Raw genomic sequence first — 25,521 nt, forward strand, 5'->3', positions numbered from 1 at the left:
ATAGATGCTTCTCTCTGTCACCCTTCCGAAAGTTTGAATCAGCAGATTTATCCATAGATAAAAAAATAATTTGTCAACCTGTTTAGTTGCCGCTTTCTCTTTTGATAGTATGAATTCTTGTAATGCACATTCTGCAATGCAAATGTCATCAGCTGTATTTCCAAATAACATATTTCATGATTTCTTATTAATGAGCTTTTTTTGTATATCAATATATAAATGCTGGTACTGCATGGTAATGCAATACTATTTTCTCTGCTAGAGTGTTGGTTTGTAAATGCGGTTGCCACTGCTCTTGATGTATTATGCGTTTTCCAGGGTAATTTCTTCTATAAGTCTATGATTATATTTTTTTTTTAAAGAAAAAGGAAGGAAGGAAAAAGAAAGGAAAAAAAAAAAAAAAAACAACAAGACTTGCCAATGTCCCTGTGACTATTATTGATTGTTAGACTTGGGAATTTTTTCTCTAGAAATAGACAGTGAAGAAAAGTCTATGTGCAATTTAATTTTTGTTAAGGAAATACTATACCTCAGACACATTGACAATTGAACGGGATGAATCAATTCAGTATGAGAAACTTGGAGAGAAAATTCTGAGAAACACCGGAAAAGCTATTCCAGGCCCCATCTCCCTTTGTGGCATTTAAAAAGCAGCATTGTAACAGTTTTTAAAGCACGATTATATAACACCTCTGGCACTAAGCTACAGTACCCCCAGGTTTTGTTCCCAAGAGTTTCATCCTGCAGTGACAGTTCTGCCTGATGTGTATGAGTGTCACCTCTGAGCTTTGGTGTGTTTGAGGCTTTCTTTGAGCTGCTTTCCTCCTGGTGTAGCTGCATCCAGCTTTGCCCACAATAGCAGTTTGCCATTCGAAGAGACCCTCTTGCTCCCTCTGTGTGTACACAGCTGAGTAGAACCAGCACATGGTGTGAAGTTCACGCCCGTTCCACAGTGTTCCTTAGCACAGCACAGCAAACCAAATCCTGTTGGAAAAAAAAAAAGGGAAAAACCATAAATGCTTACTAATTGTGGCAAATGAAATGTCATCTGAAATAAAAACAGTCTTATTGTTCTTAACCCATCAGTTTGAAAACTGTTTGTTCCAGTGAGATTACTTACTGCTATAAGCATGCACTATAGTTTATTTGGTTTTAGTATAGCTTCCCTTGGAGGCAAGGAACAGGAAAGGAGGAAAGAAAAATAAAACAGATAAAAATCAGATCTTGTTGAACACAGTATAGAGAGAAATGAGGAAAATCTCAAGCTGGAGCCTACTATTCTGTTTGTACAAAATAAAACCTTACTGAATATGTGGTCTTGTTGAATTAAATAACACTCATTCAAATGGGAAAGAAGTTAAAGAACAGGTATAATAAAAGAGTTATTGATCTGTGAATGATGTCAAACCATAAAAGCCCATTCAGATGATGGTGGTTAAAAACCAAAATAAGTGAAGACAGCTTTGAATATAATAATTTAGAATTTATTTAGGGCCATGAATAATAAGTCACATTATTAGTAATTCATGTCTGTGCTGTTACAGGTCACTAAAACTGTCTTATCTTTTTATGTATTTATCTCCAGTAAGAAATATGTGTTAATATGCCACATATGTAAGTGATAAAAGTGTAAAATTTGAAAGGGGAAGGTTTGACTATTCTTGAATAGACATTTATGATAGAACAGCTGCATTTGATTCATTATTCCATGAATCTTTAAAAAGCTTTTAGTCTTCAGACCAATCGTGAGGCATAGCTGGCATCTAGTACAAGTCATAGTTCTGTGAGGTGAACAAAATGTGAAAAGAAATTTTTCAGGTGTTTCCTCACCTTTCTATCATGTGCACTTTTTATTTTTTGCCTTATTGATGTTCTTGGTTTAAAGGAGAAGGGGAAGTGTATGAAGTTAAACTTTTATGGCATAGATGGTAGAAAATCACTTTTCTTCTAAAAGAGATCTAGAGTAGTTGCACAAATCAGCCTAGAGGAGATTTTCAGCTGCAGAAAATCCCCCTATCACTGAGCTAACTCAGCCGGGACAATGCAGATAGAGGCTCTCTCCTACTGTTTCAATTAATCATGCTGTGCTAGTTTTGTACTGCAGGGGCTGCAAGCGCTACAGATTTGCTTATCAACACTTGCTAAGTCTTTTGTGTCTTTCCTCCACCAACCTCCAGTGGAACAGATACCAGAAAAGCTGAGAAGAAAAGTCAGTAGTCAAGGAATCACATGCTAAACTAGAAATAAATAAGAAAACAAAAGCAGAAAATGATGGCAGAGTTTTCACTGATGCACTATTCAAGCATACAAGGGGTAGTACTGGCATTCAGCTCCTTCAAGGGAATGATTGCATGTTACGGAGTTAGAATTTGAGAACTTCAGTTATGCATATCAGGCTTCCTTACATGAGGAAAAGTCACATTTTTCCAGACTGGTGAGAAGACAAAAGCTTACCACTAGAATTAAAACCCAGTGAAACTCAAGTCTCTCTTCCTTTCTACCCCTTCCTACTTTCTAAAACCTCCTCCCTTCCCACTTTGCTTTTTTTTTTTTTCCCCTCTCAATGTTCAGTATCAATAATACTTCACCTCTGGCTTTCAAAGGAGTATTTTCTACATTATGCAGATCAAGAAAAGGCAAGTGCCGAGCTCTAGATGCACGTTAGATAGTTCCTTCTAAAAATAGGTGGTCTCTATGGCAATATTTCACAGTGCCCTTGAAGGTGAAAATTCAGTTTTGCTAAGCAGAAGTCTTTCAGCAAAAATGACAGATCTCACTTCTATAAGGAGATTGCTATTGTCAAAGCTGTATATTCAAAAAGTCAGAAGTATTTTTTAAAAAGCCAGGAACTAGACAAACTCTTCTTCTAGAAACTGTTGCATGTTACTGTTTCATTACTTTGATACTATTTTTGTCTCCTTTTGTTCAGCTCTACAATATTTCATAGTTTGATTTTCTCAATTTGATGACCAAGACCTTTATGAACTGTCTAATTTATTATAGAAATTAAACACTCAACTCTCCTTATCACTTCAAGAATTGTTTGTGTTTGTAGAAGGTGCCTGAATATTGACTATATTTGACTAATATTGCTCTGTAGTATAGCCTTCATTAAAGTTTGGCATTAAAGTGGGCATATACCATAACAAAGCAGGACCCCTGCTTTCAGCATATGACATTACAAGTATAAGATAAAACATTTGTTTGGCTCAATTCTTAAATTGTGGGAATTGCTAAGATTAGTACTAGTGGAATTTTAAATTACACTTCTGTCTCCTGGAGTTTTGTAGCCAGCAGTTTAGTATTTGTGTGCATTAAACACCAAAGGGACACATCCATGGACATGGGCAGATCCATGCACATGGATTCTGTTGTAGATCTCATACAGGCAATAAACAAGAGATTTTATATCACCTTATCAATTGTTTATCTCTTAGTGTTTTTCATTAGAAGACACTAAGAGAGCTGTGAAATAAAAAGGAACTGGAGAGGGCAATAAAGAAACCATCAAGTTTATTTATGTACTGATTTTCAGTGTGCAGTACATATCTGCATATATGCAGGACACATGTAAAGTTATAATGTTAGTGAATTCTGGGATGCTTTCCTAATAGTAAACATGGAGTTAGAAGCTTTGAGAAGCCCTGAGAGTCACACATAGGATTTTCAGTGTCGTGTCACATCACTACCTAGTGTATCAGACACTCATAACATCACCAATCATCTGTATTTGCATATGGTCCTGTTGTACTGGAATTAATTTAGCAAAAGTACCTTAAGAATCTGTCTAGTCTCATAAGAATCTGTCATTATTTAATAAAACTTCTTGGGAATGTGCTATTGAAGTGAATGTGAAGAAGCATAGAATCATATAAAAACTAATATAAAAATACACAAATGTGACAAATGAATGTGAATTATTTTTATAACATTTGTGTTCATTTTAGCTTTATTTTCCATGAGCATTAGATGATTAGATGTTGTGATGGTACTTACCATGATAATATTAGAACCTGCAATGATAATTTGCAGTGCTGCTCCTGTAATTTATTTGTTTTCAAGACAGAATTGAAAATAATCTATAACATGACTCAACTTAGCAAGTTTGGTTTTTTTGTTTTGTTTTGTTTTGTTTTTTGGTTTTTTGTTTTTTGTTTTTTTTTTTGTAGAGGATCAGAAAATCCCTCTTGGAATGTGAAGCTGCCAGTGAAACATGATAATTATTTTATCTGTTACTGAGAAAGCCGTTGCTTGATTTTCCTGGTCTAGGCTAAAAAACAAAGAGACTTTTAAATGAATTTTACTTCTGTTCCCATTCCCATGTCACATGTTTGAAACATGTTCTGAATATTAGTATTGACAGAATGCATTCTAGATATTTATTTAAAAAACACGTAAGAGGGCAGTTTATTTATTTACTTTTTGTATGTATATTGAATCTCTTCCCTGAAGCACTTCATATCCCAAGAGCATTTTCCTCTCCATTATGAATCATTTTCATATCCACTGAACACTGAAACTGCTTTTCAGATTAATAATAAAAATACATTTTTAAGACAACAAAACTGGAAAACAAAATCCTGTGCATAGTACTTACATTGCTGCAAGACTTCCTTTTTTCTATTACTATGAGGAAAAACCCCACCAAGTCAGGAATAGAAAGCTTATGAAAAGCTTATTTGTTCTTTTGTTATCCACACTGATAAAGCAACTGTGAGGTTTGAAGTGCTGCTATCCTAAAAGATATTTGTTTGTTAAGGTGCTAAAATACACTTCAGGTTGTACTGAATGGCTCTGGTAATAAATCTGAAGGTAATATACATCGGTGAAATACAGTTTGAAAATACCTCTGAAGGAATTATTTCATGCTAATAGTTTGCTAACTTCTTTAATTTCAAGGAGTATATGAGCCAGTTTCTTCTCTGAATGTTATTGTTGTGTCCAAGTAAAAGAAATAGAATTTAGAGACACACCCAAAAATTACATCTCCTTATTCATTAAAAGTGCTCAACCTGCCCAGCTGAGCAGCAAAGCTATGCTAAGCACATTAATCAATGGCTTCATGAACAAACATAGAGAAGGAAAAAAGTTTTGTTGAATCTTATTTCTTAAAGTACGCATTAGGTACTTCCCTCCCTCCCTTTCTTCTTTTTCCCATTCCTCCCTTCTGCCCTTTCTCTCTTCCCTCCCTCAAGGTTATTGAAGTTTGTAACACAGACCATATACGTGGTTTTTCCCCTCATCCTCTCTCTGCCCAGCACTTTCTGCCCTTTCCCAAACACACTTTGCCCCAGGCACTGCCATTGTGGCTGAGGGGCTCAGCTGTGGCCTGTGGTGTGTTGGTTGGAGCTTCACTGCCTTCTCCTTTACTTCCCCCCACCCAGGGAAGTTTCACTTTATTATTAATCTGAAAATAAAGTCAGGTCAAGCCCTGCAGGCAGGGGTCCAACAAGCCCTTTGCAGTTCACAGTGGCGTAGCCTTCTTAGCTAGAATAAAATTTGTCGCCTGGTGAAAAGCACAAAACCTTAGGATTGCTGAGTCACAGACAAATGTTCCCTCATTAAATTCCAGAATGCAGTGTAATCTTTACTATTGTTTTGCTAGTAATGCATTATTATAAGACTGAAGATGGAGAATAGTGTGCATTGTGTAAAGTGACCATTTTATTACACAGCATAAGATAACTGGGGCTTCTGTTTCTTCTTGTGAAATTGTTCTGAGCAAGATCATTACAGAATATTGTTCAGTCGTAAGAATTACAACGTTTTGTGTTATTATCTGACTGTGCAAAATTAAGAAAATAGCAAAATAAATCCCTGTAGTTTATAATTGGTCTTGTTGTTCCCTTGAAAATACAGAGGTTGTGTTTCAATCCTTCCCCTGGCAAATTTGAACCACAGTGTTAAAGTGGAAATTTGAATGTTGCTTTTCACAGAGCTCTGTGAGCTCTAAGCTCTGAGTTTTAAACAAGTTTGGATCCAGATCTGATTTTGGCTCCCACAAGATGATAGGTTTGCAGCTTTACTGTTTAAAGTAGAGTAAAATTATACAAAGTATACAAATTATAAAAGTATACAAAGTCTGTCATTAGAATCCATGTTGTTTTCTTTTGAGGACTGTTGACTGTGCTACCGTACAATGAGACACTTTGTGTACTTGCTGAGAAAGAAATGGGCTGAAAATATTCTGTGGTGGTTTCAGAAACAAATCTTAAAGTATCATCTGGAATTCAGTGTATAGTATAATGCTAACTAAATTAGTACTTCATAAAGCAATTTAATGACATTTTAATTATATCTGAAAAAAAAAGTCATATGGTTTTGCAGTTTGTCATGGGAGTGCTACCACATTTATTAGTCTGCATTTTTCCTTCTTCCAATTTTTTGTTATTATTGCCAACATTTTGTAGTTTGAGCAGTTTCAGAGTGAAATTTCTTAGATTAAATTACTTGACAGTTTTAATGCTAATAAATTTTGCTTCTTCAAGAGGGAAAAGAGTGAATTTGGATTCTTGTCTGTAAGAGAGCGTGTTGAACACAGGGATCGGGTCATAAACCACGGCAATCCAAACAACTCCCCATCCCATGTAACGTGGGTGACAAAGAATCTCAGTGGCTAAGATTGGCATTATTCAGACATTGCATAATTGCATTCCTAGGACAGACAAGCAGCTCTTTTCAGCTTTAACAGAACCTCTGAGGTAGGTAGGTATCCCTTCCTTGAGAGCACAAACAAGAGTTTTAGCATCTGAGATATCTAGACGTATCTAATTTTAAAGACATAATGATAACCCAATTCCTCCACATTGCATCCTAAAGATTGAATGTGTTCTTCATGAAACTGTTTTTCTGTATAAAACATGGTGAACTGACTGCTGTGTATGGTAAAACTAGAGAACTGTGCCAATTTTCAGTGAACTGACAATCCCACATTTATATTGAGAGTACAAAAGATTATTTTCTTCTAAGTTATATACAGTCATTTTCCTATTATGAAGGAGAAGGAAAAAACAAAGACCACAGAATTAGAGCAACCCACTGATGTTTTCACCCAAAGAGCAGTGAAATAAAATGAAGTTTTTGCCATTTGTTTCAGTGAGGACTGAATTAGCTTGATTCTGGGGAAGCAGCTTCAGGAATAAAGTTAATAAAAATGAAATAGCTTTCTGTTAAGAAATAATTAGCTTCCTTTTCCTTTTTCTTTATCAAAACAACAGGGGAAAAAAACGTAGAATACCCTCTTTGCTTAAGTACTCCCTAGCATCTAGTTTTCAGACTGAATTTAAATATTACATCATTACATTTTATTGTGACTTTTCAGAAAACTAAATTCCATGTTCTATCTTTCAAACAAGGTCAGACTTAACTGAAATTGCAAAAGGTCCTATATATTTCCTCCAGACATTTTTAAAGGATTAGTACAAAACTTTAACAAAGCTCAAACCTCAATCATTAGGCAAATCTTTTGAGATTTTTCTCCTTTCCTGTAATTAGTTTTACTGCTGTTCTGCTGCATGATAATGGTACATTTTGGCCAGACTACTGGAGTTAATTTGAGAGGAGGAATGATGTGTTGGTTACTTCTCTTTAAGCACTCAATCTTACTTAGGATATATCACTCATGACCAGAGTAGCATTATGAGCTTCTCTTTTAAAATGTCTAATATATTAATATAATATTAGGGATATTTCTTTCCAGCAGGATCCTAATGTGCTACCTCTGCACACTAAAACATTCAGAAGTAAATTCCAATTTTTAAGGGCCTAATTTGGAGCTTGATAAAATTAGTGGGTTAATTTGTAATTTCTTACCACTCTTTTTTCTTGGTAAGAAACACTGGGTTATATCATTTAAGGGCTGAACTGAAGCTCTTAAAAATGTTATAAAAGTGCACCTGGGAATATAAATTAGTTTCTTTCTGCATAATTTTTAAAGTTTATATATATGATGTAGTTAGCAATCCTGGGGAGGTAGGTCAGAAGTTCCTTTTCAGACAGGAAAGCAATCCTGAATGGGTGAGGTGACAGTAAAAGTAGCAGTGAATTTATATTAATCATTAAAAGAAAGACGGAGGAGGAAATAAAAAATACCAAAAAAAAAATTAAAAAGTGGAAAAATTAGTATAAAGGAGACCAGAAATTTGAGGTAGGATTAAAGATGTTTTCAACAGATATGTTCAGACCACTGAGGGAGGTATACACTGGCTTCAGGCAAGGTTTTTAGAAAACTCATTGCCTAAACTTGTGGCATTAAAATAAATCTGTTGGATTGTTTTGAAAACGCTATGTGCAATGGATGGAAGGATATATGCAGGGAATACATGCACCTTATACAATTGTTCTTGGCCTCAGGAAAGGTTTCCACTACCTTTTGAGCAGAATTCAGAGACTTGACATAAAAACAAGGAGCAAAGGATTCCTGTATTGCAGCAAATTTTCTATTGCAGTGTCTGAGCTTCCATTATAATGGAGGAAGTGGGAGGTAAAGGTGGATTTCCCCTTTGCATCCTTGCTCTAAAAGCTCAAAAACTAGGGTTGTGTCCTTAATGGTCTTAAAAATATACTTAAAATGCATCCTTAAAGTATACTCTAACAGCAATATCTGCCTCTAAAATCTGATCATGCACTTCACTGTATACATAACAAAGAAGAAAAGTAATTTCTTCCTTCTCAGTTATCTAGTATGCTATCTGTAAAGCCAGGGACAGTAAGTTCTCACTTGATACTTCTGGGAGTTAGTATCTCTCAAATTAGCAGTTACTAAGAAGATATCAGAAGAGGGGGGAAAACCAAACAACCAAACAAAAGATCCTTTTAAGTGTGTTCCTTAAAGCCCCAAACCTTCAGTAAGAGTCATGTTGGTGTATGCTCAGATCCAGTGAGCAAGTGCTCTTTGTAAGCAGCTGGCACAACTGCACACAAAAGACTTAAATCGTAGCGAAGTTCTATTTTCAGCAGCAAAATGTTTTGGAGACCTTACAAGGGCTCTGTATAAAGCAGAATTTCACCTGAAAGCCACAGCTGCCATTTGTCTTCTGTACCGATTTATATCACCTTCTGCAGTCGTTTGTCTAAATTCAGGATCTCGTCCCAGAAATCTGTAAAGAAAAGAAAGGTTTAATTAAGAAAAAGGCTTTGTCTGGGTCATTACATCACTTGGTTATGAGCAATGTGCATAAGCAAAAGCCCTATTACCTTCACAGTAATATCACAGTAATTCAATGTTGCAAAATTTTTGGAAACACCTTTTTCAATATATGTAACAGGGCATAGAAGTGATTCTGATTTATTTATCCTGTATTGAATAGTGTGTTTGAGAATAGCAGTAATGTTGATAAATAATAATCTGATAAAGAGTCTGTCACATTTTAAAAATAAGCAAATGCCTGCCAGACCAGAACAGATGGACTTCGGGTGTTGCAGGATAAGAGTGCATTGAGAATTTCATTACCTCTTCTGTAAGAACAAACTATGAACCTTTTATGTGCTTTGTGTAAAAGCAGGTACCTTTTACAAGCAGTGAAGGTGTAAGAACCATGCTCTTCTGGACTGGAATCCAGAATGCCTGAGTCAGTCCTGGGGTTGAAAGATTCTTGTGTGAAATGAGAAAATCATCCTCTCTGTCATGTGCCTATTAGCTGATATTTCATCCTTTTCTCCCTTGACTGTAGTCAGAATAATTCTATTAATACTTGTGAAGTGATCATATAGTGGAGGACAGTATCTGTATGACTGAACATGTTAAAATGAGGGAAGTATAAATGAAAAGGAATTATTTAAGCTGAACTTCTGAAAGACAAAAAGCTCAAGAACTTTATACCTGGCATCATTCTTCAACTGCCACATCCATAATATGGACAGCAATGTTTTACATCCTCCTATGACCAGTAGGATTTCACAGCAGCATTTACTGAATCATTTTATCTCCCAAATTTAGTAATAAAATTTGTCTTTACAGCTTCTTTATAAAACCTGGAAAATATGCATACATTACACTTTTGCAGATAGTTTTTTAATAATGTCATCCTACAGAACGCTATATTGTGTCTGTTTTCAAACAAATCTGATCTCAGTGGAAGTCAATTGACAGCTGGTGCTTTAGGATGATGTGGAGCCCATGCAAATCCCATGTAAATGTGTTTATTCCAATACAATTTTTCTTAATAATTTGCATCCTAGAAAGAATTATGATGGGCTCTGTGTATATTTTAGGTTTTGATTTGGGTTTTGTCATAATTTACTTGAAGACATGACATTTACCATGATGATGGCTTTAATTTAATGGCCTAATAGGAACTAAGATAGTTGGATGTTTATGGCTTTTTCCTACTGAAGCAGTGAGTATGAAGTTCCTGAACAGCACAGTCATGTTAGATGGTACCTTTGGGAAATTCCAGAATTGGTGCCTCCCACTCATGTCACATAGAGAAAAGTTCAGGCGTTCTTAGTAGAGTATGCTAATAATGGGTGAATTCTGGTTCTTACAAATATCAGGGGAAGACAAGGAAATGAGGTATAAAAATGAAATAATTCAGAGAAAGTTCAGCCAGTACTTGTAGCTGCTTCCATGCCTAGACAAACCAGAACCAGGAACAAGTTTCAGATAGGAACGTGGCAGATCCAATAGCCATGGAGGCTGGATGGAGGTGGCAGGGACATAGGACTAGGAGTAGGAAGGCTGTAGTTATGAACAGGGAAGACTGCAGATGGCTGGGATCCTTTATAATGCCCTGTGTCTCCAGGAATCTCACTTCCCTTCAGGTGCAAATGCCACTGGTGCATCACAGCACAAGAGAAGCAGAAGTGCTCTGCATCTGGCAGCAGAGTTCAGGCAGGGGAGGAGATGGATCTCCACCAAACTTTCTTGCATAACCTTCTTTCACTTTCCACATCACTGGCCTCTATTTAAAAAAAAAAAAAAAAAAAAATAGAATTTTGGTTTCCCTCTTTCTCTTCAGCTGATTGTTCTGGCTGCTTTTCTTGTGTGACTAAAAAGCATCTGATCAGTGAACTGTTTTGGTTGAAAAATAGCTTTCCACATAGAGAGAGGTTGGAAAGATTTAGTTTTCATCCACACCAGCTTCCTTATTTAATTCACTGCATAGCCACTCAAACGCTGACACTGGCACAAGGGAATTAGCAAGGATGGCTGCAGAAAGTTAAACACGAAAGGTACAAAGCTTAATACAGAGGGGTGAGTTTTGCACACAAAGAGTTCTGCCCCATATTGGCTAGCACAGCAGTGACTGGTTTAGTTGCTATAATTTTAAAAGGGGTGGTTCCCAAGAGAAATATCCTGTAGAGAACCCCAAGTCCCCAGAGTAGAATTTTAAATAATGCTGTGTGGATGCTGTACCCTGCTTGAGGTGATTCCCTGCTTGGTAGACGTCCTGTTACAGCCTCATGTTTGAGAACAAAGCAATAACTACCACTGTTAAACACAGCAAGTACAGCCTGAACAGAGACACAGCGGCTAAATATGGGGCTTTTCTGAAACAGGCTTTGGAATGCACTGCATCTGTCAAAATACACACACAAAGCTTGGCAAGATAGGGACATTAAGGGCTTTTTTTAATACCTCATTCCTATAAATTATTTCATTCTCATACCTCATTTCCTCGTCTTCCCCTGATAATTTGTAAGAACCAGGATTCACCTCTGATTAGCATACTGTACTAAGAATGCCTAGTTAAAGAATTTGCTGACACAGTACAAATGGGAAGCTGCATATATTTTTCTTTTATGTGTCTTTTTCAGATCAAGCATTTTGCATGCTAAAAAGTCAAGCTGTTGTTGCTTTCTTCCAGTAATACCCATAAATGTTAAGAATAAAGTGAAAATAGCTTAGCAAATTACCATATATTTCTTTCCCAGGAGAATGAAACAGCATATAATAGGTGTTGTTTATGGCACTGTAGACTAGTTAGATTTAGTGTGCTTTTTATTTCACATCTACACTGGCTATACATACATACATATATATATATATATATATATATTATATAATATTTCTCATCTACATTGGTCAAATTCAGACAATACATAATTTCAGCATTTCTAGCAACATTATAGAAAATACTACCTGTGCAATGTGACCTGACCTGTTTTTACACTTCTTGTGGGTAAGAAATTCATCAATTTTTTCGCTAGGGTAAAGCATTTTTTCCTTTCTGCATTTTGGTGAGTTTTTTTCCTTCTCTACATTCATGAGATTTGTTCTAGGCAACATTGTTTGAACACTATTTAATATTAAAAGCTCGAAGGAGGAAATAAAGTATTTTTATTAAGCAGAATCTTAAATAACAATCAACAATATTTTTTCTGTGTAAATATCTACTATACCTAGAGAGGGAATTTTGAACTGTAGGTATAATTTTTTTTTCTTCATGTTAACATACAAGTCTGCTTGATCTTATTTTAAGGTGATTGTTACCAGGTTAAAGAACAAAAAAAAGAAAAAGAAAATATTATGTGTCCTTATTAGAGCTTTCAGGAGCATGTGTTTTAATATTAATGAAAACTTACAGTTGGTTATTTTGGTTATAGAGTCTCATAAGGGTTTGTTGTTGAACTTACAGCATAAATTTAGATAAATGCACCATTATGATTTCAAAGCAATGGTGCTCTTATCTCAAAATCTAATTTGTTGAATGCAGACTATTTTTCAAATAAATAATTTCTGAAGCGAAGGGAGAATTTACGTTTCTGCTATTTAGAAGCAGTTTCATTTTTGCATTGGCATGGGATGTATTTTTCTTCACCTTTAAAGATTTATATTCACATACACCTTCAGCATTGCTCTTCAGGTATTAAAAGGAGTGTTTTAAAAGCACTTTAAAAGTGCTTTTCTTTCTCCACAGCAGCTGCTTATTACTTGTTGTCCTATATGCTTTTCTGAATTTAAAAGGAAGCAGTTTGAAAAGGTAAGATCCCCATTTCAATTCAAACCCATTTTGCAAAGGAGTCAGTCTGAGGGGTTTTTGGCAACCCAATTTACTCCATAGATCACTGCATCTCATGGCAAGATTTCAAGTGTCTGTGTCTTTCCCACATTTCAAGAGCGGATAGTTCATGGAAGGGGAATCATGGTGTCATGTCCCTGGTCAAGCTTGCAGAAGGAGCATGACTCCAGCTTTGATAGTCTGCTCCTCTTCTGGCAGGGCTGTTCAAATTCTTCGGAGTTCAAGGCAGGAGCAGCTCTCTGCACTGCAGGCTGGCACTCAGGCACATTCAACATTTTCTGTTGTCATTACTCTAAATGTTGTCACTGTGACTGTTAGACAGATTGATTTTTGGCGTAGAAACAACTGCAAGCTGGAAGTTCTTCTTCCTTGTAGCTGTGCCTCCAGAAAAAAATGAGGAAATGGAAAAAGAGAAGGGCAAGGAAGAGAAAGATCAAACAGAGATGCTTCTTGCACCTGAGTTTTCCCAAAGCAGCAATGTACAGTGTATTAAGGGATAACTGATCAGGGTAGCTGGGCTGGGTTGGAGGTTTGTGATAATCAGGCTTGGTGTAGAGTTTCTGCATTTCATTTCCTTCCCTAGCACTATGCAGGCAGATGTCAGCATGGCAGTTTGTCTGCTGAGAAGTGTGTAAGTATTCCTCTCTCCATGAAGAGCCAGGAGTCAGCTGTTAACCTGTTTGGCCATGGAGGTGAGCTGTTGAGCCTGCTCGGACAGGGTGCCTGGAAACTGTTGATTGCACATGGCAGGTACCAGTCGGTGGGTGTCCTACTGCTTGCCAAACTTTCTGAGGTTACTCATGGCTCTCTATGCAATTGCTCAGCCAGTTGGAGGGAAATGTAATCTTGGGACTATCAGAGCAGATGTAAAATAGATATATGTTAGGACAAATAGGCTGAGTTGGTTTCCAGTGTGCTCCAGTGCCCCAAAACTTGATTCATTATATTCTGGTTGATAGGAAAATGTTTGTAAATGGCACTTTTCAAAATTTCTTCTTGAGATTCCTATTAAGACAAGGGTGCTTTTTCAGCACACCTAGTTGTATAGTCATCAGCATACTTGTTTTTACTCCAGGACACCCTGCTTAATCAATCTCTCTTTCCACTGCTGAGAAAGGCTTTTACTTTGGGACCAGAGCAAGGAATTGTCAAACTAGTGCCTAAACATCTTCCACATTACAACAGAGATTGTGTTGAAGAGACCAAAATGTAGGTGACATGCACTAGCTGAATGTCTGGAGGCAGCAGAGTGGGTTTATGCCCTGAATTAGAGAGTATTCTCTGTTTCCTGCCAGGTTTACAAAAGTGAGGGGAGCAATTTGCCAGTGGCTGAGAGGCAGAAATCCAGAGGTGAGATAGACAGCTTGTAAGATACCCCCTCCCAAATAATCATCACCTGTGCGTGGTAAGCATAGCCTACAGAGCCTGCTTTAGCTTGGAATATTCTGGGAGTTGTTTGTGTGTGCTTCATAAGTTTTTAGGAGTTGGTGGATGTCAGTCAAATGTGAGACTATCTTTTATCATTCCTCAAGGTGTGTGTTGAGTGTGTGCACTCACATTGTCCTCCTCCATGAATTTCAAACCTTGCTCATCTTTTATCTCTCCCTTTACAGTTAATTGGAGTGTCTGGAAATGTTGTCTTAGACAGCTTTGCTGTCTTTGTACAGTTTTCTTATCCAGCTTGTAGCTTTCTTGAGCTGAAGCACAGTTCTGGCTATATTGACTCAATTTTTATTTGTATTGGCTAATTTTTTATACAGTTTAAGTGTTGTTGGTACCTCTCAACCAGAAGACAGGTTCATTGCCTGTGGATTACATTAAACAGATCCTTTGTGCGTAAGCAGCCATTTAAAAATATGCTGTTTTGACTGGTAAGGGAAAATGAGCACATCTGCAACAGTAATAACACTGCAAAATTGAGGAGTTCATCTTCAAAGGGATTTCAGTTTGCAGCAGAAAATCTGATAGTCAGGTCAGAGATCTCTCCTCTAGAGAGTGTTTTGAGAGCTGTTTGTTGCTTGAGTGGTTTGACTGCAAACCATGCAGGTCATGCCACTTAAGCTGGTGAAAGGACTCACCCCTTGGAAAAGTTTGTATTCCTTGCTAGATTTAGCTGTAAAGTCTTCTGGTCTTAGGACAAAGCACTATTTCCAAGGTTCAGCCCTGGTGACAGTGGTGAGCAAATAGTCTGTTATTTTTATTTTCAAGTGAAAAACTAACATAATGGGCTGTAAAGAAAAGAAATTGTAAGCTTTTACAAAGAAAGGGTATACTGTAACAGGCAGTACCTTCCTATGTGCTTCATTACAGAAGCTGGAGGTATAATATGAAATATAATCCTGCTAACTTTCCCTAGGCTAGGCATAGGAATAGAGAAGCAGAAACCAACAGAAGTATTCCAGTATTTTTGCCAAATTTTTTAATGTCAGTTCTCCCAGAAGGAAAGGTAAAAAATAAAATTTCAGTGGATGTTTTTGTTCGGTTTTGTTTTCTTTTGTTAATTTTCCCTTGCTAAGTTTGTGTAACATAGTTGTGCTGAAGGAAATAAGGAGCTTTTATGCTGAATATTTTTAAATACCTGCCCTTTTTTTATTTCCCTCATATTTCCAGGAAAGTAAGATAGAAAGGAAAGTTACTTTTCTAAGTAACATGATCTTGGTACTATAGGTTTTGGGTTTTTTGAAGTTTTGGGTTCTTTCTCATTTGAAGGCTGTACTGGGTTCCTCATGGTCATGCATCCTGTATAATCATTTATGTAAGAGAATAGGGCCTTCAAATCATAGATCTGACTACTTAAATGACCAAAAATGTCTCCAGCCTGGCTTAGCTCCAAATCCAATCAGCACTTTGTCCAAGAATTGCATATTCCCAAATGTCTTAGACACTAGTCCACTCTGCTCTGTAGGGACACTGTCTCCTAGCAGCAGTTTTGTCAGCAGCAATATACACACTTTTTCTTGTTCAAATACTAATGTAGGATTTGTCACCAGAATAGAGCAACATTTCCAGTAAGGACCTGGAAAGCATTGTTCTAAAATTATTTTAGTAGATTAAGAAGAAATAAAATACATTCTCCATAACTTCTGGTCTTCTAAATTATGCTGTAATTACACCCCCTCTTCTAGATTACCTGATTTCACCAAGAGAAATCTATGGCTCCCACTACAGAGAAGGGCAAACAAGATGATTATAATGTCATTTTCTGGCCTTAAAATACTTGAAATACATTAAATAGTTTTACTTTGTTAGAGTTAATTTTCCTGGACACTGAGTAGCATGTCTCATAAGGAACACTGTCCTGCATTAGCTGGGTTAAAGAGAGCTGAACTGAATGATCCTTAGAGAGGTAAAAATGCTATGAAATATTTTTCCTCCTTTGTGTAAGCCACTAGTAGGCAAAAAGAGGTTATTTCATGCACTTATCTGATGGGTTATTTTACCTATGTGAAACTTGGTTTGTCTGAAATTACACAGTAAGGGAAATTTTCTATCACCACCAACTATTGACAATTTAGAAATATTAAGAAGATAAGGTTTTGGATATTTTTAGAACATAATGGATTGATGACAGCCAGCATGGCTTCACTGAAGGCAAATTGTGCCTGACAAATCTGGTGGCCTTCTACAACAAGGTTGCAGGTGGTTTTCGGAAGAGCAAGTGACATAATCTACACACAAAGCTATGTGGTGTGGCTGCCACGCTGAAGGGGGCGGGCGGGGTGGGGGGGTAGCATCCAGAGGGACCCGGACAGGCTGGAGAGAGGAGCCCCCGGGAACCTCAGGAACACCAACAAGGCCAAGTGCAAGGTGCTGCATGTGGGTCAGGGCAATCCCAAGCACAAACACAGGCTGGGCAGAGAATGGATTGGGAGCTGCCCTGCCCAGAAGGACTGGGGGGTGCTGCTGGATGAGAGGCTGGACATGACCCAGCAATGTGCACTCATGGCCCAGAAAGCCAAACGTGTCCTGGATCATGTCCTGAAGCCAAAGCAGCGTGGGCAGTAGGGGAGGGAGGGGATTCTGCCCCTCTGCTCTGCTCTGGTGAGACCCCACCTGCAGGGCTGCATCAGCTCTGGGGTCCCCAGCATAGGAAGGACATGGACCTCTTGGAGCATATCCAGAGGAGGGCCACAAAGATGATCAGAGGGCTGGGGCACCTCTGCCATGAAGACAGGCTAAGAGAGTTGGGACTGTTCAGCCTGGAGAAGGGAACATTCTGGGGACACCTTACAGCTCATCCCAGTACTTAAAGGGGACTTAGAAAAAAGAGGAAGAGTGACTTTTTACACACACAGATAGTGACAGGGCAAGGGGGGAATGGTTTTAAACTAAAAGATTTAGACTAGATATTGGGAAGAAATTCTTTCAGAGGGTAGTGAGGCACTGGAACAGATGGCCCAGAGAAGCTGTGGATGTCCCATCCCTGAAAGTGTTGAGGACCAGGTTGGATAGGGCTCTGAGCAACCTGGTCTACTGGAAGATGTGTAGTACTGTGGCAGGGGGGTTGGAACAAGGTGATGTTTAAGGTCCCTTCCAACCCAAATCGTTCTAGGGTTCTGTGATTACATCATTCAACTACAAAAACTGTTTTGTTAAAGCAACTTCTCTTTCACGTACCAGTTGTGTGGAATCCTTATGGAGGTCACATTTCCTCTACAACTACTTATAACTCTTGTCTGGGAGTCCCTTTCCTCTCTCTGACAAGATTTTCTTGCTGTAAATATATTTGATGCTGACAGATGGAGATTAGAGAACAGAATTTATATGAACCAATTCTGTACCAACAAGGCCAAAACATTCTTGGGTCATTGGTTTAACAGAAAAAAGGAAAAAAAAAAAAAAACAGTAGAGATAATTCTCTATTCCAAGAGAATCCTACTTATTCTTTTGCTATTTCTAAGATTGCCAATGCCTTAAAAAAAAAACTAGGCATGGAATGATTCACTCAGCATAAATTCCCATTGTAGTAAGATCTTTGAAGAAAATATTTTTAAGGTCAATTTTTCTATTATGAATGAAGTCTGATGCACTGAGTATTGTCCTATGGTGCAAAGTTCATACAGTTTTTTTCCTGACTGAATCTTGAGCAGGGAGTCAGTATCTTTCTGGAATAGTGATGCTTCATCCTGTCATAGGAGTTTGTTTCTTCATCTTGTTCAACACATTAAACTGAACACGTTAAGGCTAGGGATTGATTATAGTTATGTTATTATTTGTTTGGTCCAGCCACAAGGAAAGGCTTAATTACAGAAATTTACTTTTGGGATTAAAAAAATCTGGCTACTCTATGATATTTCATTCCTAAAACAGGTGCCTTCATATATAGATATTAAAGTAAAAAGAGTATTTTCCCTTTCCCCTCAAGAAATGTCTTGGTCTCAGTAATCTCATCATATAAACAAAAAGTCAAGTCAGTTTAAGGGTAATTAGGATTTCTTTCCTTGTCATCATGATAAAATTTGCCTTTTGTATTAGTCTGCTGATTTGTCCTTTGCAGACTGTTTATTGACCTGAGGGGTAGTGTCGCCCCTCAGGTCGCTACAACAGTAGCTGATCATCATTTGCCAATGTATGCAATTTTCCCTGCTGTAGTTAGTTATAAGTTCAGCCCTTATGGCTTTCAACAGTAAGGATGCTAATTTATGGAACTCATTTATGAAAATTTAATAGAAGGAATTTTTATTGTTGTTAAATAATGTAGTGAAAAAAAGATGAGTGTTGGCTAAGTACAATCCATCTGGGGTTTGTGTGTTCTTTTATGAAAAAGCAAGTAGTGCTTACTTCAGAAGGCAGACATTCATTAGAAATCTGATTTGTGGCATTCACTAATTGAAAGCTAGACAAGAAAGTCCTGAACTCAAAGATAAATATATATGATTATTTTCTTCATAGAAGGTATGATATAAAAAATATACAGAGACACGATTTGAGACCCTATAATATGGCCAGCTATTAAAGCAAAAGCCTCACATGCCAAAGCATTAGGATTCTTATCCTAAACATAATGTCTTGGGAAACACTAAGGGAGTTTGCTCTGAAATTACTAGCATCAGTTATGCCACAGAGGACCTTGACTGCACACACCTGTGGCTTTTTATATGACTGTAGCTAAAAACATGGCATAAGTGGCCCTAATTTCTCTTGAGTTGCATAGAATCAGTGAGACCCAATGTGCTGGGTGAACATGGGGCCTATCCAGTCCCCTGGAATGCAGCCTGGTCCAAGGGCAAGTTTGACTTGGGCATCTTACTCTAGACTCTGCTACCTATAACCAAAGTTGGAACCTGTGTATGAAAAGAGCTAAATGAAGAGAGTCTCCTCACTGTTGGCTACAATAGCTATGTCTGCCCAAAGAACCTGAGGGTATACAAGATCAGTAAAAAAGATGCTAAAGTTTCTGTAGAAGCAGAAGTGTTATGAGAATTGCTGGAGATAGGGGAGGTAGTATTTGCTAAAGACAGGATGTTTCCGATATTAGGGATTTAACAGATTTTTTAAATGTGTGTAAAAGTTCATTGCATCTACAACAAAAGAAAAGTTCATCACCTTTTCTGCTTTGACTTTCTGATCTTGGGTAAGATCTTAGATGTAGACTGAGAAACATAAAATTTGTTATTTCACATAGAATGTCCTGCTGTTTGGTAGTTCTGTCATTGAAAGATCCACACTATTTAGTAACTTTCATTTTCATAAGTATTTTTGAGTTATTTAAAATTTTTAACCATAGAGTATAACAAGGTGTACTTAGTATCATCTAAATGAATTCTGTAGTATTTTTGAAGAATGTGATTAACAGCTCCAAAGTTCCAATTGTTTTATTTGGAAGGTGTGATGAACAACTGTAAAATGCAGAATCTTCTCCTTAGCTTTACTAATGAGAAGAATCTCACTTAATCTTCCACTTAACCCTTGAAATGCAGTATTGAGAATGCAGAGCAGTGATTTCCTGTTACTAGAAATTAATAGGAAATTCTTTGCTGTTTTCTTCCTGCTTTATAAAACAGCACTACCTTTTTTACACCTTGATGTCTTAACTGTGTATTATTACTCAGATAAATAAAATTTGTCAAGGATAATTCCATGTTGTGAGAAGATGAAGATCTTTTTTAAGCACTCAGTCTGTTACTTATCACATTGTATCCTCACTACCATAAAATTCTTTTAGGACTATAGTTAACTTCTATTCCATTTGCCTGTTTGTTTAAATGGCCTTATGGCAAAGAGGCAACATTTTAGTGTCTCATTATTTTTGCTTTCAGTAAGGAAATGGAAGTGTTTAAAAGGCAGAAAGAAAAATGTTTGTGATTTATGTTGACTGCATTCATTTTATAAAGGACAACAATACAGCTGACAAATTGATCAGCAGCTGGTTCTTACCCATAACCTGCTGATACAAGTCCATGCCTTATTTTGCCATGCTGGACTTTATTTCTTTCATTTGTCCTGTGTTGCCAGAAGGCAGCATCATATGTACAATGGATGAAGGTCTGGATTGTAAAAGCTACACTCTCAGTCCAGGTGCTACTGAAATCAATAAGAGTGAGTGGTTTTTAAGAGACTTGAATGAAGAACAATTACCTGCTGCAGCTAAATTACACTTTGTGTTGAATCATCTCTAGGCTGGAAACTGGTAAGCAGAAAAGTGAGGAGGTGTAGAAATTAAGAAGCTGACATAGTGGCAGATGTGGCATATCAAAGCATTGAGTTAACCTGTGTTTTGGTAAATTAGATCTGCACTTCTATAAACTGTCAGAACTGCAAAAGGCATCTAAAGGTGTATAAATTCAAAAGCATCATGAAAGGCTTCATCCTTCCCATCCTTTAAAGCAATATAGAGCTATAGCACCTGTTTTGTGTCTGTACTCCTTTATGTTGCTTTATGTTTTAAGAGTTCTGGGCTAGGCTGCAAATTGGGACAGTTCTGCGGCAGGTGCTGCAATCCAGCTGAGACCTGACAAGGACCAAGGGAGCCATGCTGGGCCATGTAGTAAATACTAGATTGGAGAACACATTTTACATTCTTTGTGTATCAGCAAACACAAAATAATTAAGCAGTAGAAAACATGACAGAATCCAGAAAGTCTTCAGGTTCCTGTCAGAATAATTGCTCTCTATAGTGTGCTTCTATTAACACTTCTGAAAGTGTAAAATCCTTTGGGGTGGTAAAACCATGTTCTTGAGCTACAGCATTGTTTGGTTGTCAGGGTGCAGCAGGTACACTGATGAGAGCATGTTTTGCTTGGTTTTATTCTCTATGTCTGCTGTCACGATGATGTATTTAAGAAAGTTGCTGTACTTGGAAAAATTACATTATAGGCATCTAAGACTCCCAAATGCCTCTGGACACAGACATCTTAAAAGTTTGCACCCATTTTGGGGTGTTTTTGTAATTCATGTTGTTTCCTGTCATTTTTATTTAGTACTTTATCACCAGACAGTCAGAAACAATATTAATTTTCAAATGTCCTGCAGCAATGTTGTCTTGTTGTTAACTCTTGTCATATTTCACTCATTGGCTTTGAAAATGGAAAGTGATGAATGGCTGCAGTGTTTTGTTTATAATGTCTCATTCTGGAGCTTTCTATAAAAGTAGTACATTTTCATTACTTACCACTGGGTCGTTGAAGGGGCTTGGGTTTTTTCCTTAATATAAGAAAACATTATTAGACTTACAATCACAAAAATGAACCCTCAAAAATTATGGAAAGAATATTTTAAGAATATTAAGTTCCCATTTTGGTTCAATCCTAATTTATTTAGTGCTAGTGTGGAATGATCAAACCTAAATTATTTTGAACTTTCTCACACTTATGTACCTTAAAACAGAAGTAATCATGATACAAACTGACTAAAATTGTACAGCCAATCAGATTTTAATAAATTTTTTTTTCCTTTTTGAGAACTAGACTCAAGCATGAAGGCATGCACTTCTTGTGAGTGTGTTTAATATGATCAGGAAATTCAAATCCAGATGTTTGCTTAAAAGTTAAGACATATTTGAAACAACAAAGGAGGCCTTTTCTTTCTGCTGCATATATTTAAAATGGGCTCCTTTTGAAAGAAATTTCAGAACCCCATTTGCATCCTAATTGCAGCCCATTTCCTGAGTCCACAGTTAGGCAGACTATTATAGAGTGGCATTGGGGTTTTCTGGGGCAGAGAAATTGTTGGTTCTAGCTGAGCTACTGAAAAATAAAAGGGAAAAAGATGAATGGATTTTTTGCTTCAGCAGTCACCAGCTGGCAGTTCAGCTCCTTGGAGCTCTGCCAAGCAGCAGTTTACAGCAGCCCTGCAGCTGCTCTAGGCTGGGCTGGAGCATGACTGGCACCAAGCCACCTTCAGCTTTGGACAAGGACTCAGCCTTGGAATTGGCCAACAGATGCACTGGGATTGTGGCTTTGCTCGCTCATGTCTAATGCTCAGAGAATGCAGTTGGTACCTGAAAGTTCAGCGCTGGGAAATTTGTGTTGATTGTGTGCAGGAAGATAAGGAAAAATAGGTTAAAAATAAGTGTTTAACTTTGTCCAAAGTCAGTTTGGTTTGGGAGTTTTTTGGTATGGCATGTGCGGCTTTTACTTTTGTGTGACATTTTTCTTATTTTGACCAGTTCATAAGGATCTTAAATAATTGTAAAATGGACCAGCAAGAAAATTTGGTTGCACTGCATTCTTTCAAACTAAATTACCTGAATTCATCAAAAGAAAAATTAATTCATTTCTATCCTGTACATTGCAATTTTTATAAAAATGTTATAATCCTACCAAAAAGTAACTTGCATGGAAATCAAAGCAGCACTGGACTTTTTATTGACAATATTTTGGAGGGAGAATAGTGTTATTGGGATGAGAAGAGGGGAGAGGATTTCTTGTTGATTCTGACTCCCATCTGACAATTGTTCTCTCTTTTCCTGATAAGAAGCTGTCCTTCAATAATTTATCATAGATAACAACAACAGGGTTGGGTTTTGGCAGTGTTTCATTAAACTCTCTGCTCATTTGATGTGTAACTATGCATCTGATATAAAGAGTCTGTCTTTCCTTGTTAACCATCTTATTATCTTATGGCTGAGGACAGGGCCAAACCAATTTCTTAAAATTCTGATGGCATATTCTGAATTTCTGTTGCTGTTTTAATGTAGGTAGATTAGCTCTTAATTTGTCACCACCTGGTATTTGTTTAATTATTCAATGGGAGGGGAATTTCAGCAAGTTACAGTTTCACAGAACTAAGACCTTCCCTAACTACATGTATATTATTAAACATTTATTGGTGCATACACACATATTGTCTCCCTCCATAGGCCAGCAACCAGAAGCCAATATGTCATAGACCTACAAACCAAGCATTTATTTTCTAAACTGAAAATACTTAATGTGAAATAAAACCTTGATAAGGAAGAGGAAAGAAACACCTCAGTGCTAGATAGTCATAACAGCGTTTCATCAAATTAAAAAGCAATAGGTAACAATAGGTGACAATAATCAGCTGAATTTAGATAAAAGTTTGCATTAAAAAAATCATGAAACTATTGTGGACAACTAGATGAACATGAATTAACAATTTCATGCTGTTGCCAAATAAAATTACTAACCTCCTACTGGAGTAATTAATAAGAAACAGATGAAGTAGTACTTCATAGGATTAATAGTGTTTGTTCTGCTTCATAATGGTGGGGGATTACCTTGAGTAGTGTACTCCTGAGCCTTCTACTTCAAGAAAAAAATAGTGGAATTACTGAAGGGGATCTGTAGGGAAGAGAAGTGTAAATGACTCAGAGTCTAGCAGATGAGTCCTATGAGAAAAAAATCAATGTGCTATTTTTTTTATTCTAGAGCAGAGAGAATTGAAGGATTGCTTGACAGCATTCTTTGCAGCCATAATCACGTATTCAAGATCAAACAGCAATTCCTTCTTCATTTTGACGAGAGAAAGAGAGAGAGAAGAAATGGTCTTGAAGCCAGAAAGATACAGTTTAGACATTAGGAAGACCTTTTCTAAAAGTAAAAGTAATATAGTGAAAAAATCTTAGAGGAGAAGGCTGTACAGGTTACATCAATGAAGGTCCTTAAACAAATGATTGCGGACCATAAATGTCCAGAGGGATAAACTGGGGTTAACCAGAAGTTCAGTATAGACTGGAGGTCCCACCATAAAGTTCCTCTAAGGTTCTATATCAGTCTTTAGGTTTTCAAAGATACAGGGTGATATATGGTAACTCCTGAATAATTCCCTTACAATAAATGCTTGGATTTTTGACAGGACATTTAATTTGACTCTTGCCCCAGTATGAAGATTATATTTACTGGCATGGAAATAAATGATAGATAGATAGATAGATAGATAGATAGATAGATAGATAGATAGATAGATTAAAAGTGTTTGGACTCACAGACAGGTCCTCCCAAGAATGATACCCTAGGAATTAAATGGAATTTCATTTCAATGCCTGTGTGCTGCAGATGTAAAAACGGAAGTCATGTTTTCCAGAAGTGTTCTGCTCCCATTTATGAATCTGTGTGCAATCAGCCCTGAATAAAGTGAGAAAAAATTATGTTCCGGTCCTAATATTTTTTTTTTTTTAATATCATCTCTGATGCCTAAAATGCACTGCAGTCCTTATACCCAAACCTACATATGGCTCTGCATGGAATCATGACCATTAGCCTGCACTAAAAAAAGGATTTGAGTTATGAATACTGACAATATTATTCTCCTGTGTTGCTTAAAATAGAAATGCATGTGGAGTGATACAATTCATTCTGAAACAATATATCTGAATTTCCTGTAGAATCATGGACACACCATTAAATATTTTTAGCCAAATATTGTTGGAAGGCTTGGTAGTATTTTTTTATTCTCTCAGCTTTGTTCTGCAACATCAGAGCCCGTATGTCAATGTAAATGTCAAGAAGTTGCTCCTGTGTCCTTTTAGAGTTCTGTTGCAGAAAACCTGTAAGGAGTCACATTGGACTTATGTTTCAAATTAACCAGTTGCTTTAACCATTCCCTGGGAAAAGGTACCAATATCTCCTCCCCAGTCAGGTGTTCTAGGGACAGTACGAAGCATCACACCAGGTACACAGTGAAAGTCTGCAGTGATCTGATTTGCCATGCACAGATAAATTACCATCATTTCAACAAAATCAGATGCACACATGCTTGCACAGTATCTGAAGTTGGTAACTTGCTGGAATCCTTCTTACATTGTATTTTTTTCCAGGCAGCTGAAATAAAATTTGTGCTCTTCTGTAGCATGTATTTGACTTGTAAATACACAACAAAACACCTGGATTCAAGGGACAGTGAAACTTGAACGTGTTCCGAGCTTAACCGAGGCATGAAGATATTTACAAAATATGTTCTTTATATTTTGTAAGGATTTGAGAGTATTAAGTGTTGAACTCTTTGCAATCAAAATTCTCTTTGTTTCATTATGTGAAATGCTTTTGAAAATCTGCTTACAATTCATGGAAACTTCTTATCCATTTATTACATTCTGGGAAAAAAAAATCCTCCTTTGATTTAAACTGTTTTTTTAAGGAAAATGCCCAAGTCATTA

General features: G+C 37.0%; 1 protein-coding gene across 2 annotated transcripts in view; it reads left to right on the top strand.

The window, feature by feature from the left end:
* CCSER1 (coiled-coil serine rich protein 1) overlaps positions 1 to 25,521 on the top strand; it is a 607,763-nt gene that overhangs the window by 581,313 nt on the left and 929 nt on the right. The window lies entirely within an intron of this gene.

Source organism: Vidua macroura, chromosome 4 (genome assembly GCF_024509145.1).
Source record: "Vidua macroura isolate BioBank_ID:100142 chromosome 4, ASM2450914v1, whole genome shotgun sequence".
Lineage (NCBI taxonomy): Eukaryota > Metazoa > Chordata > Aves > Passeriformes > Viduidae > Vidua > Vidua macroura.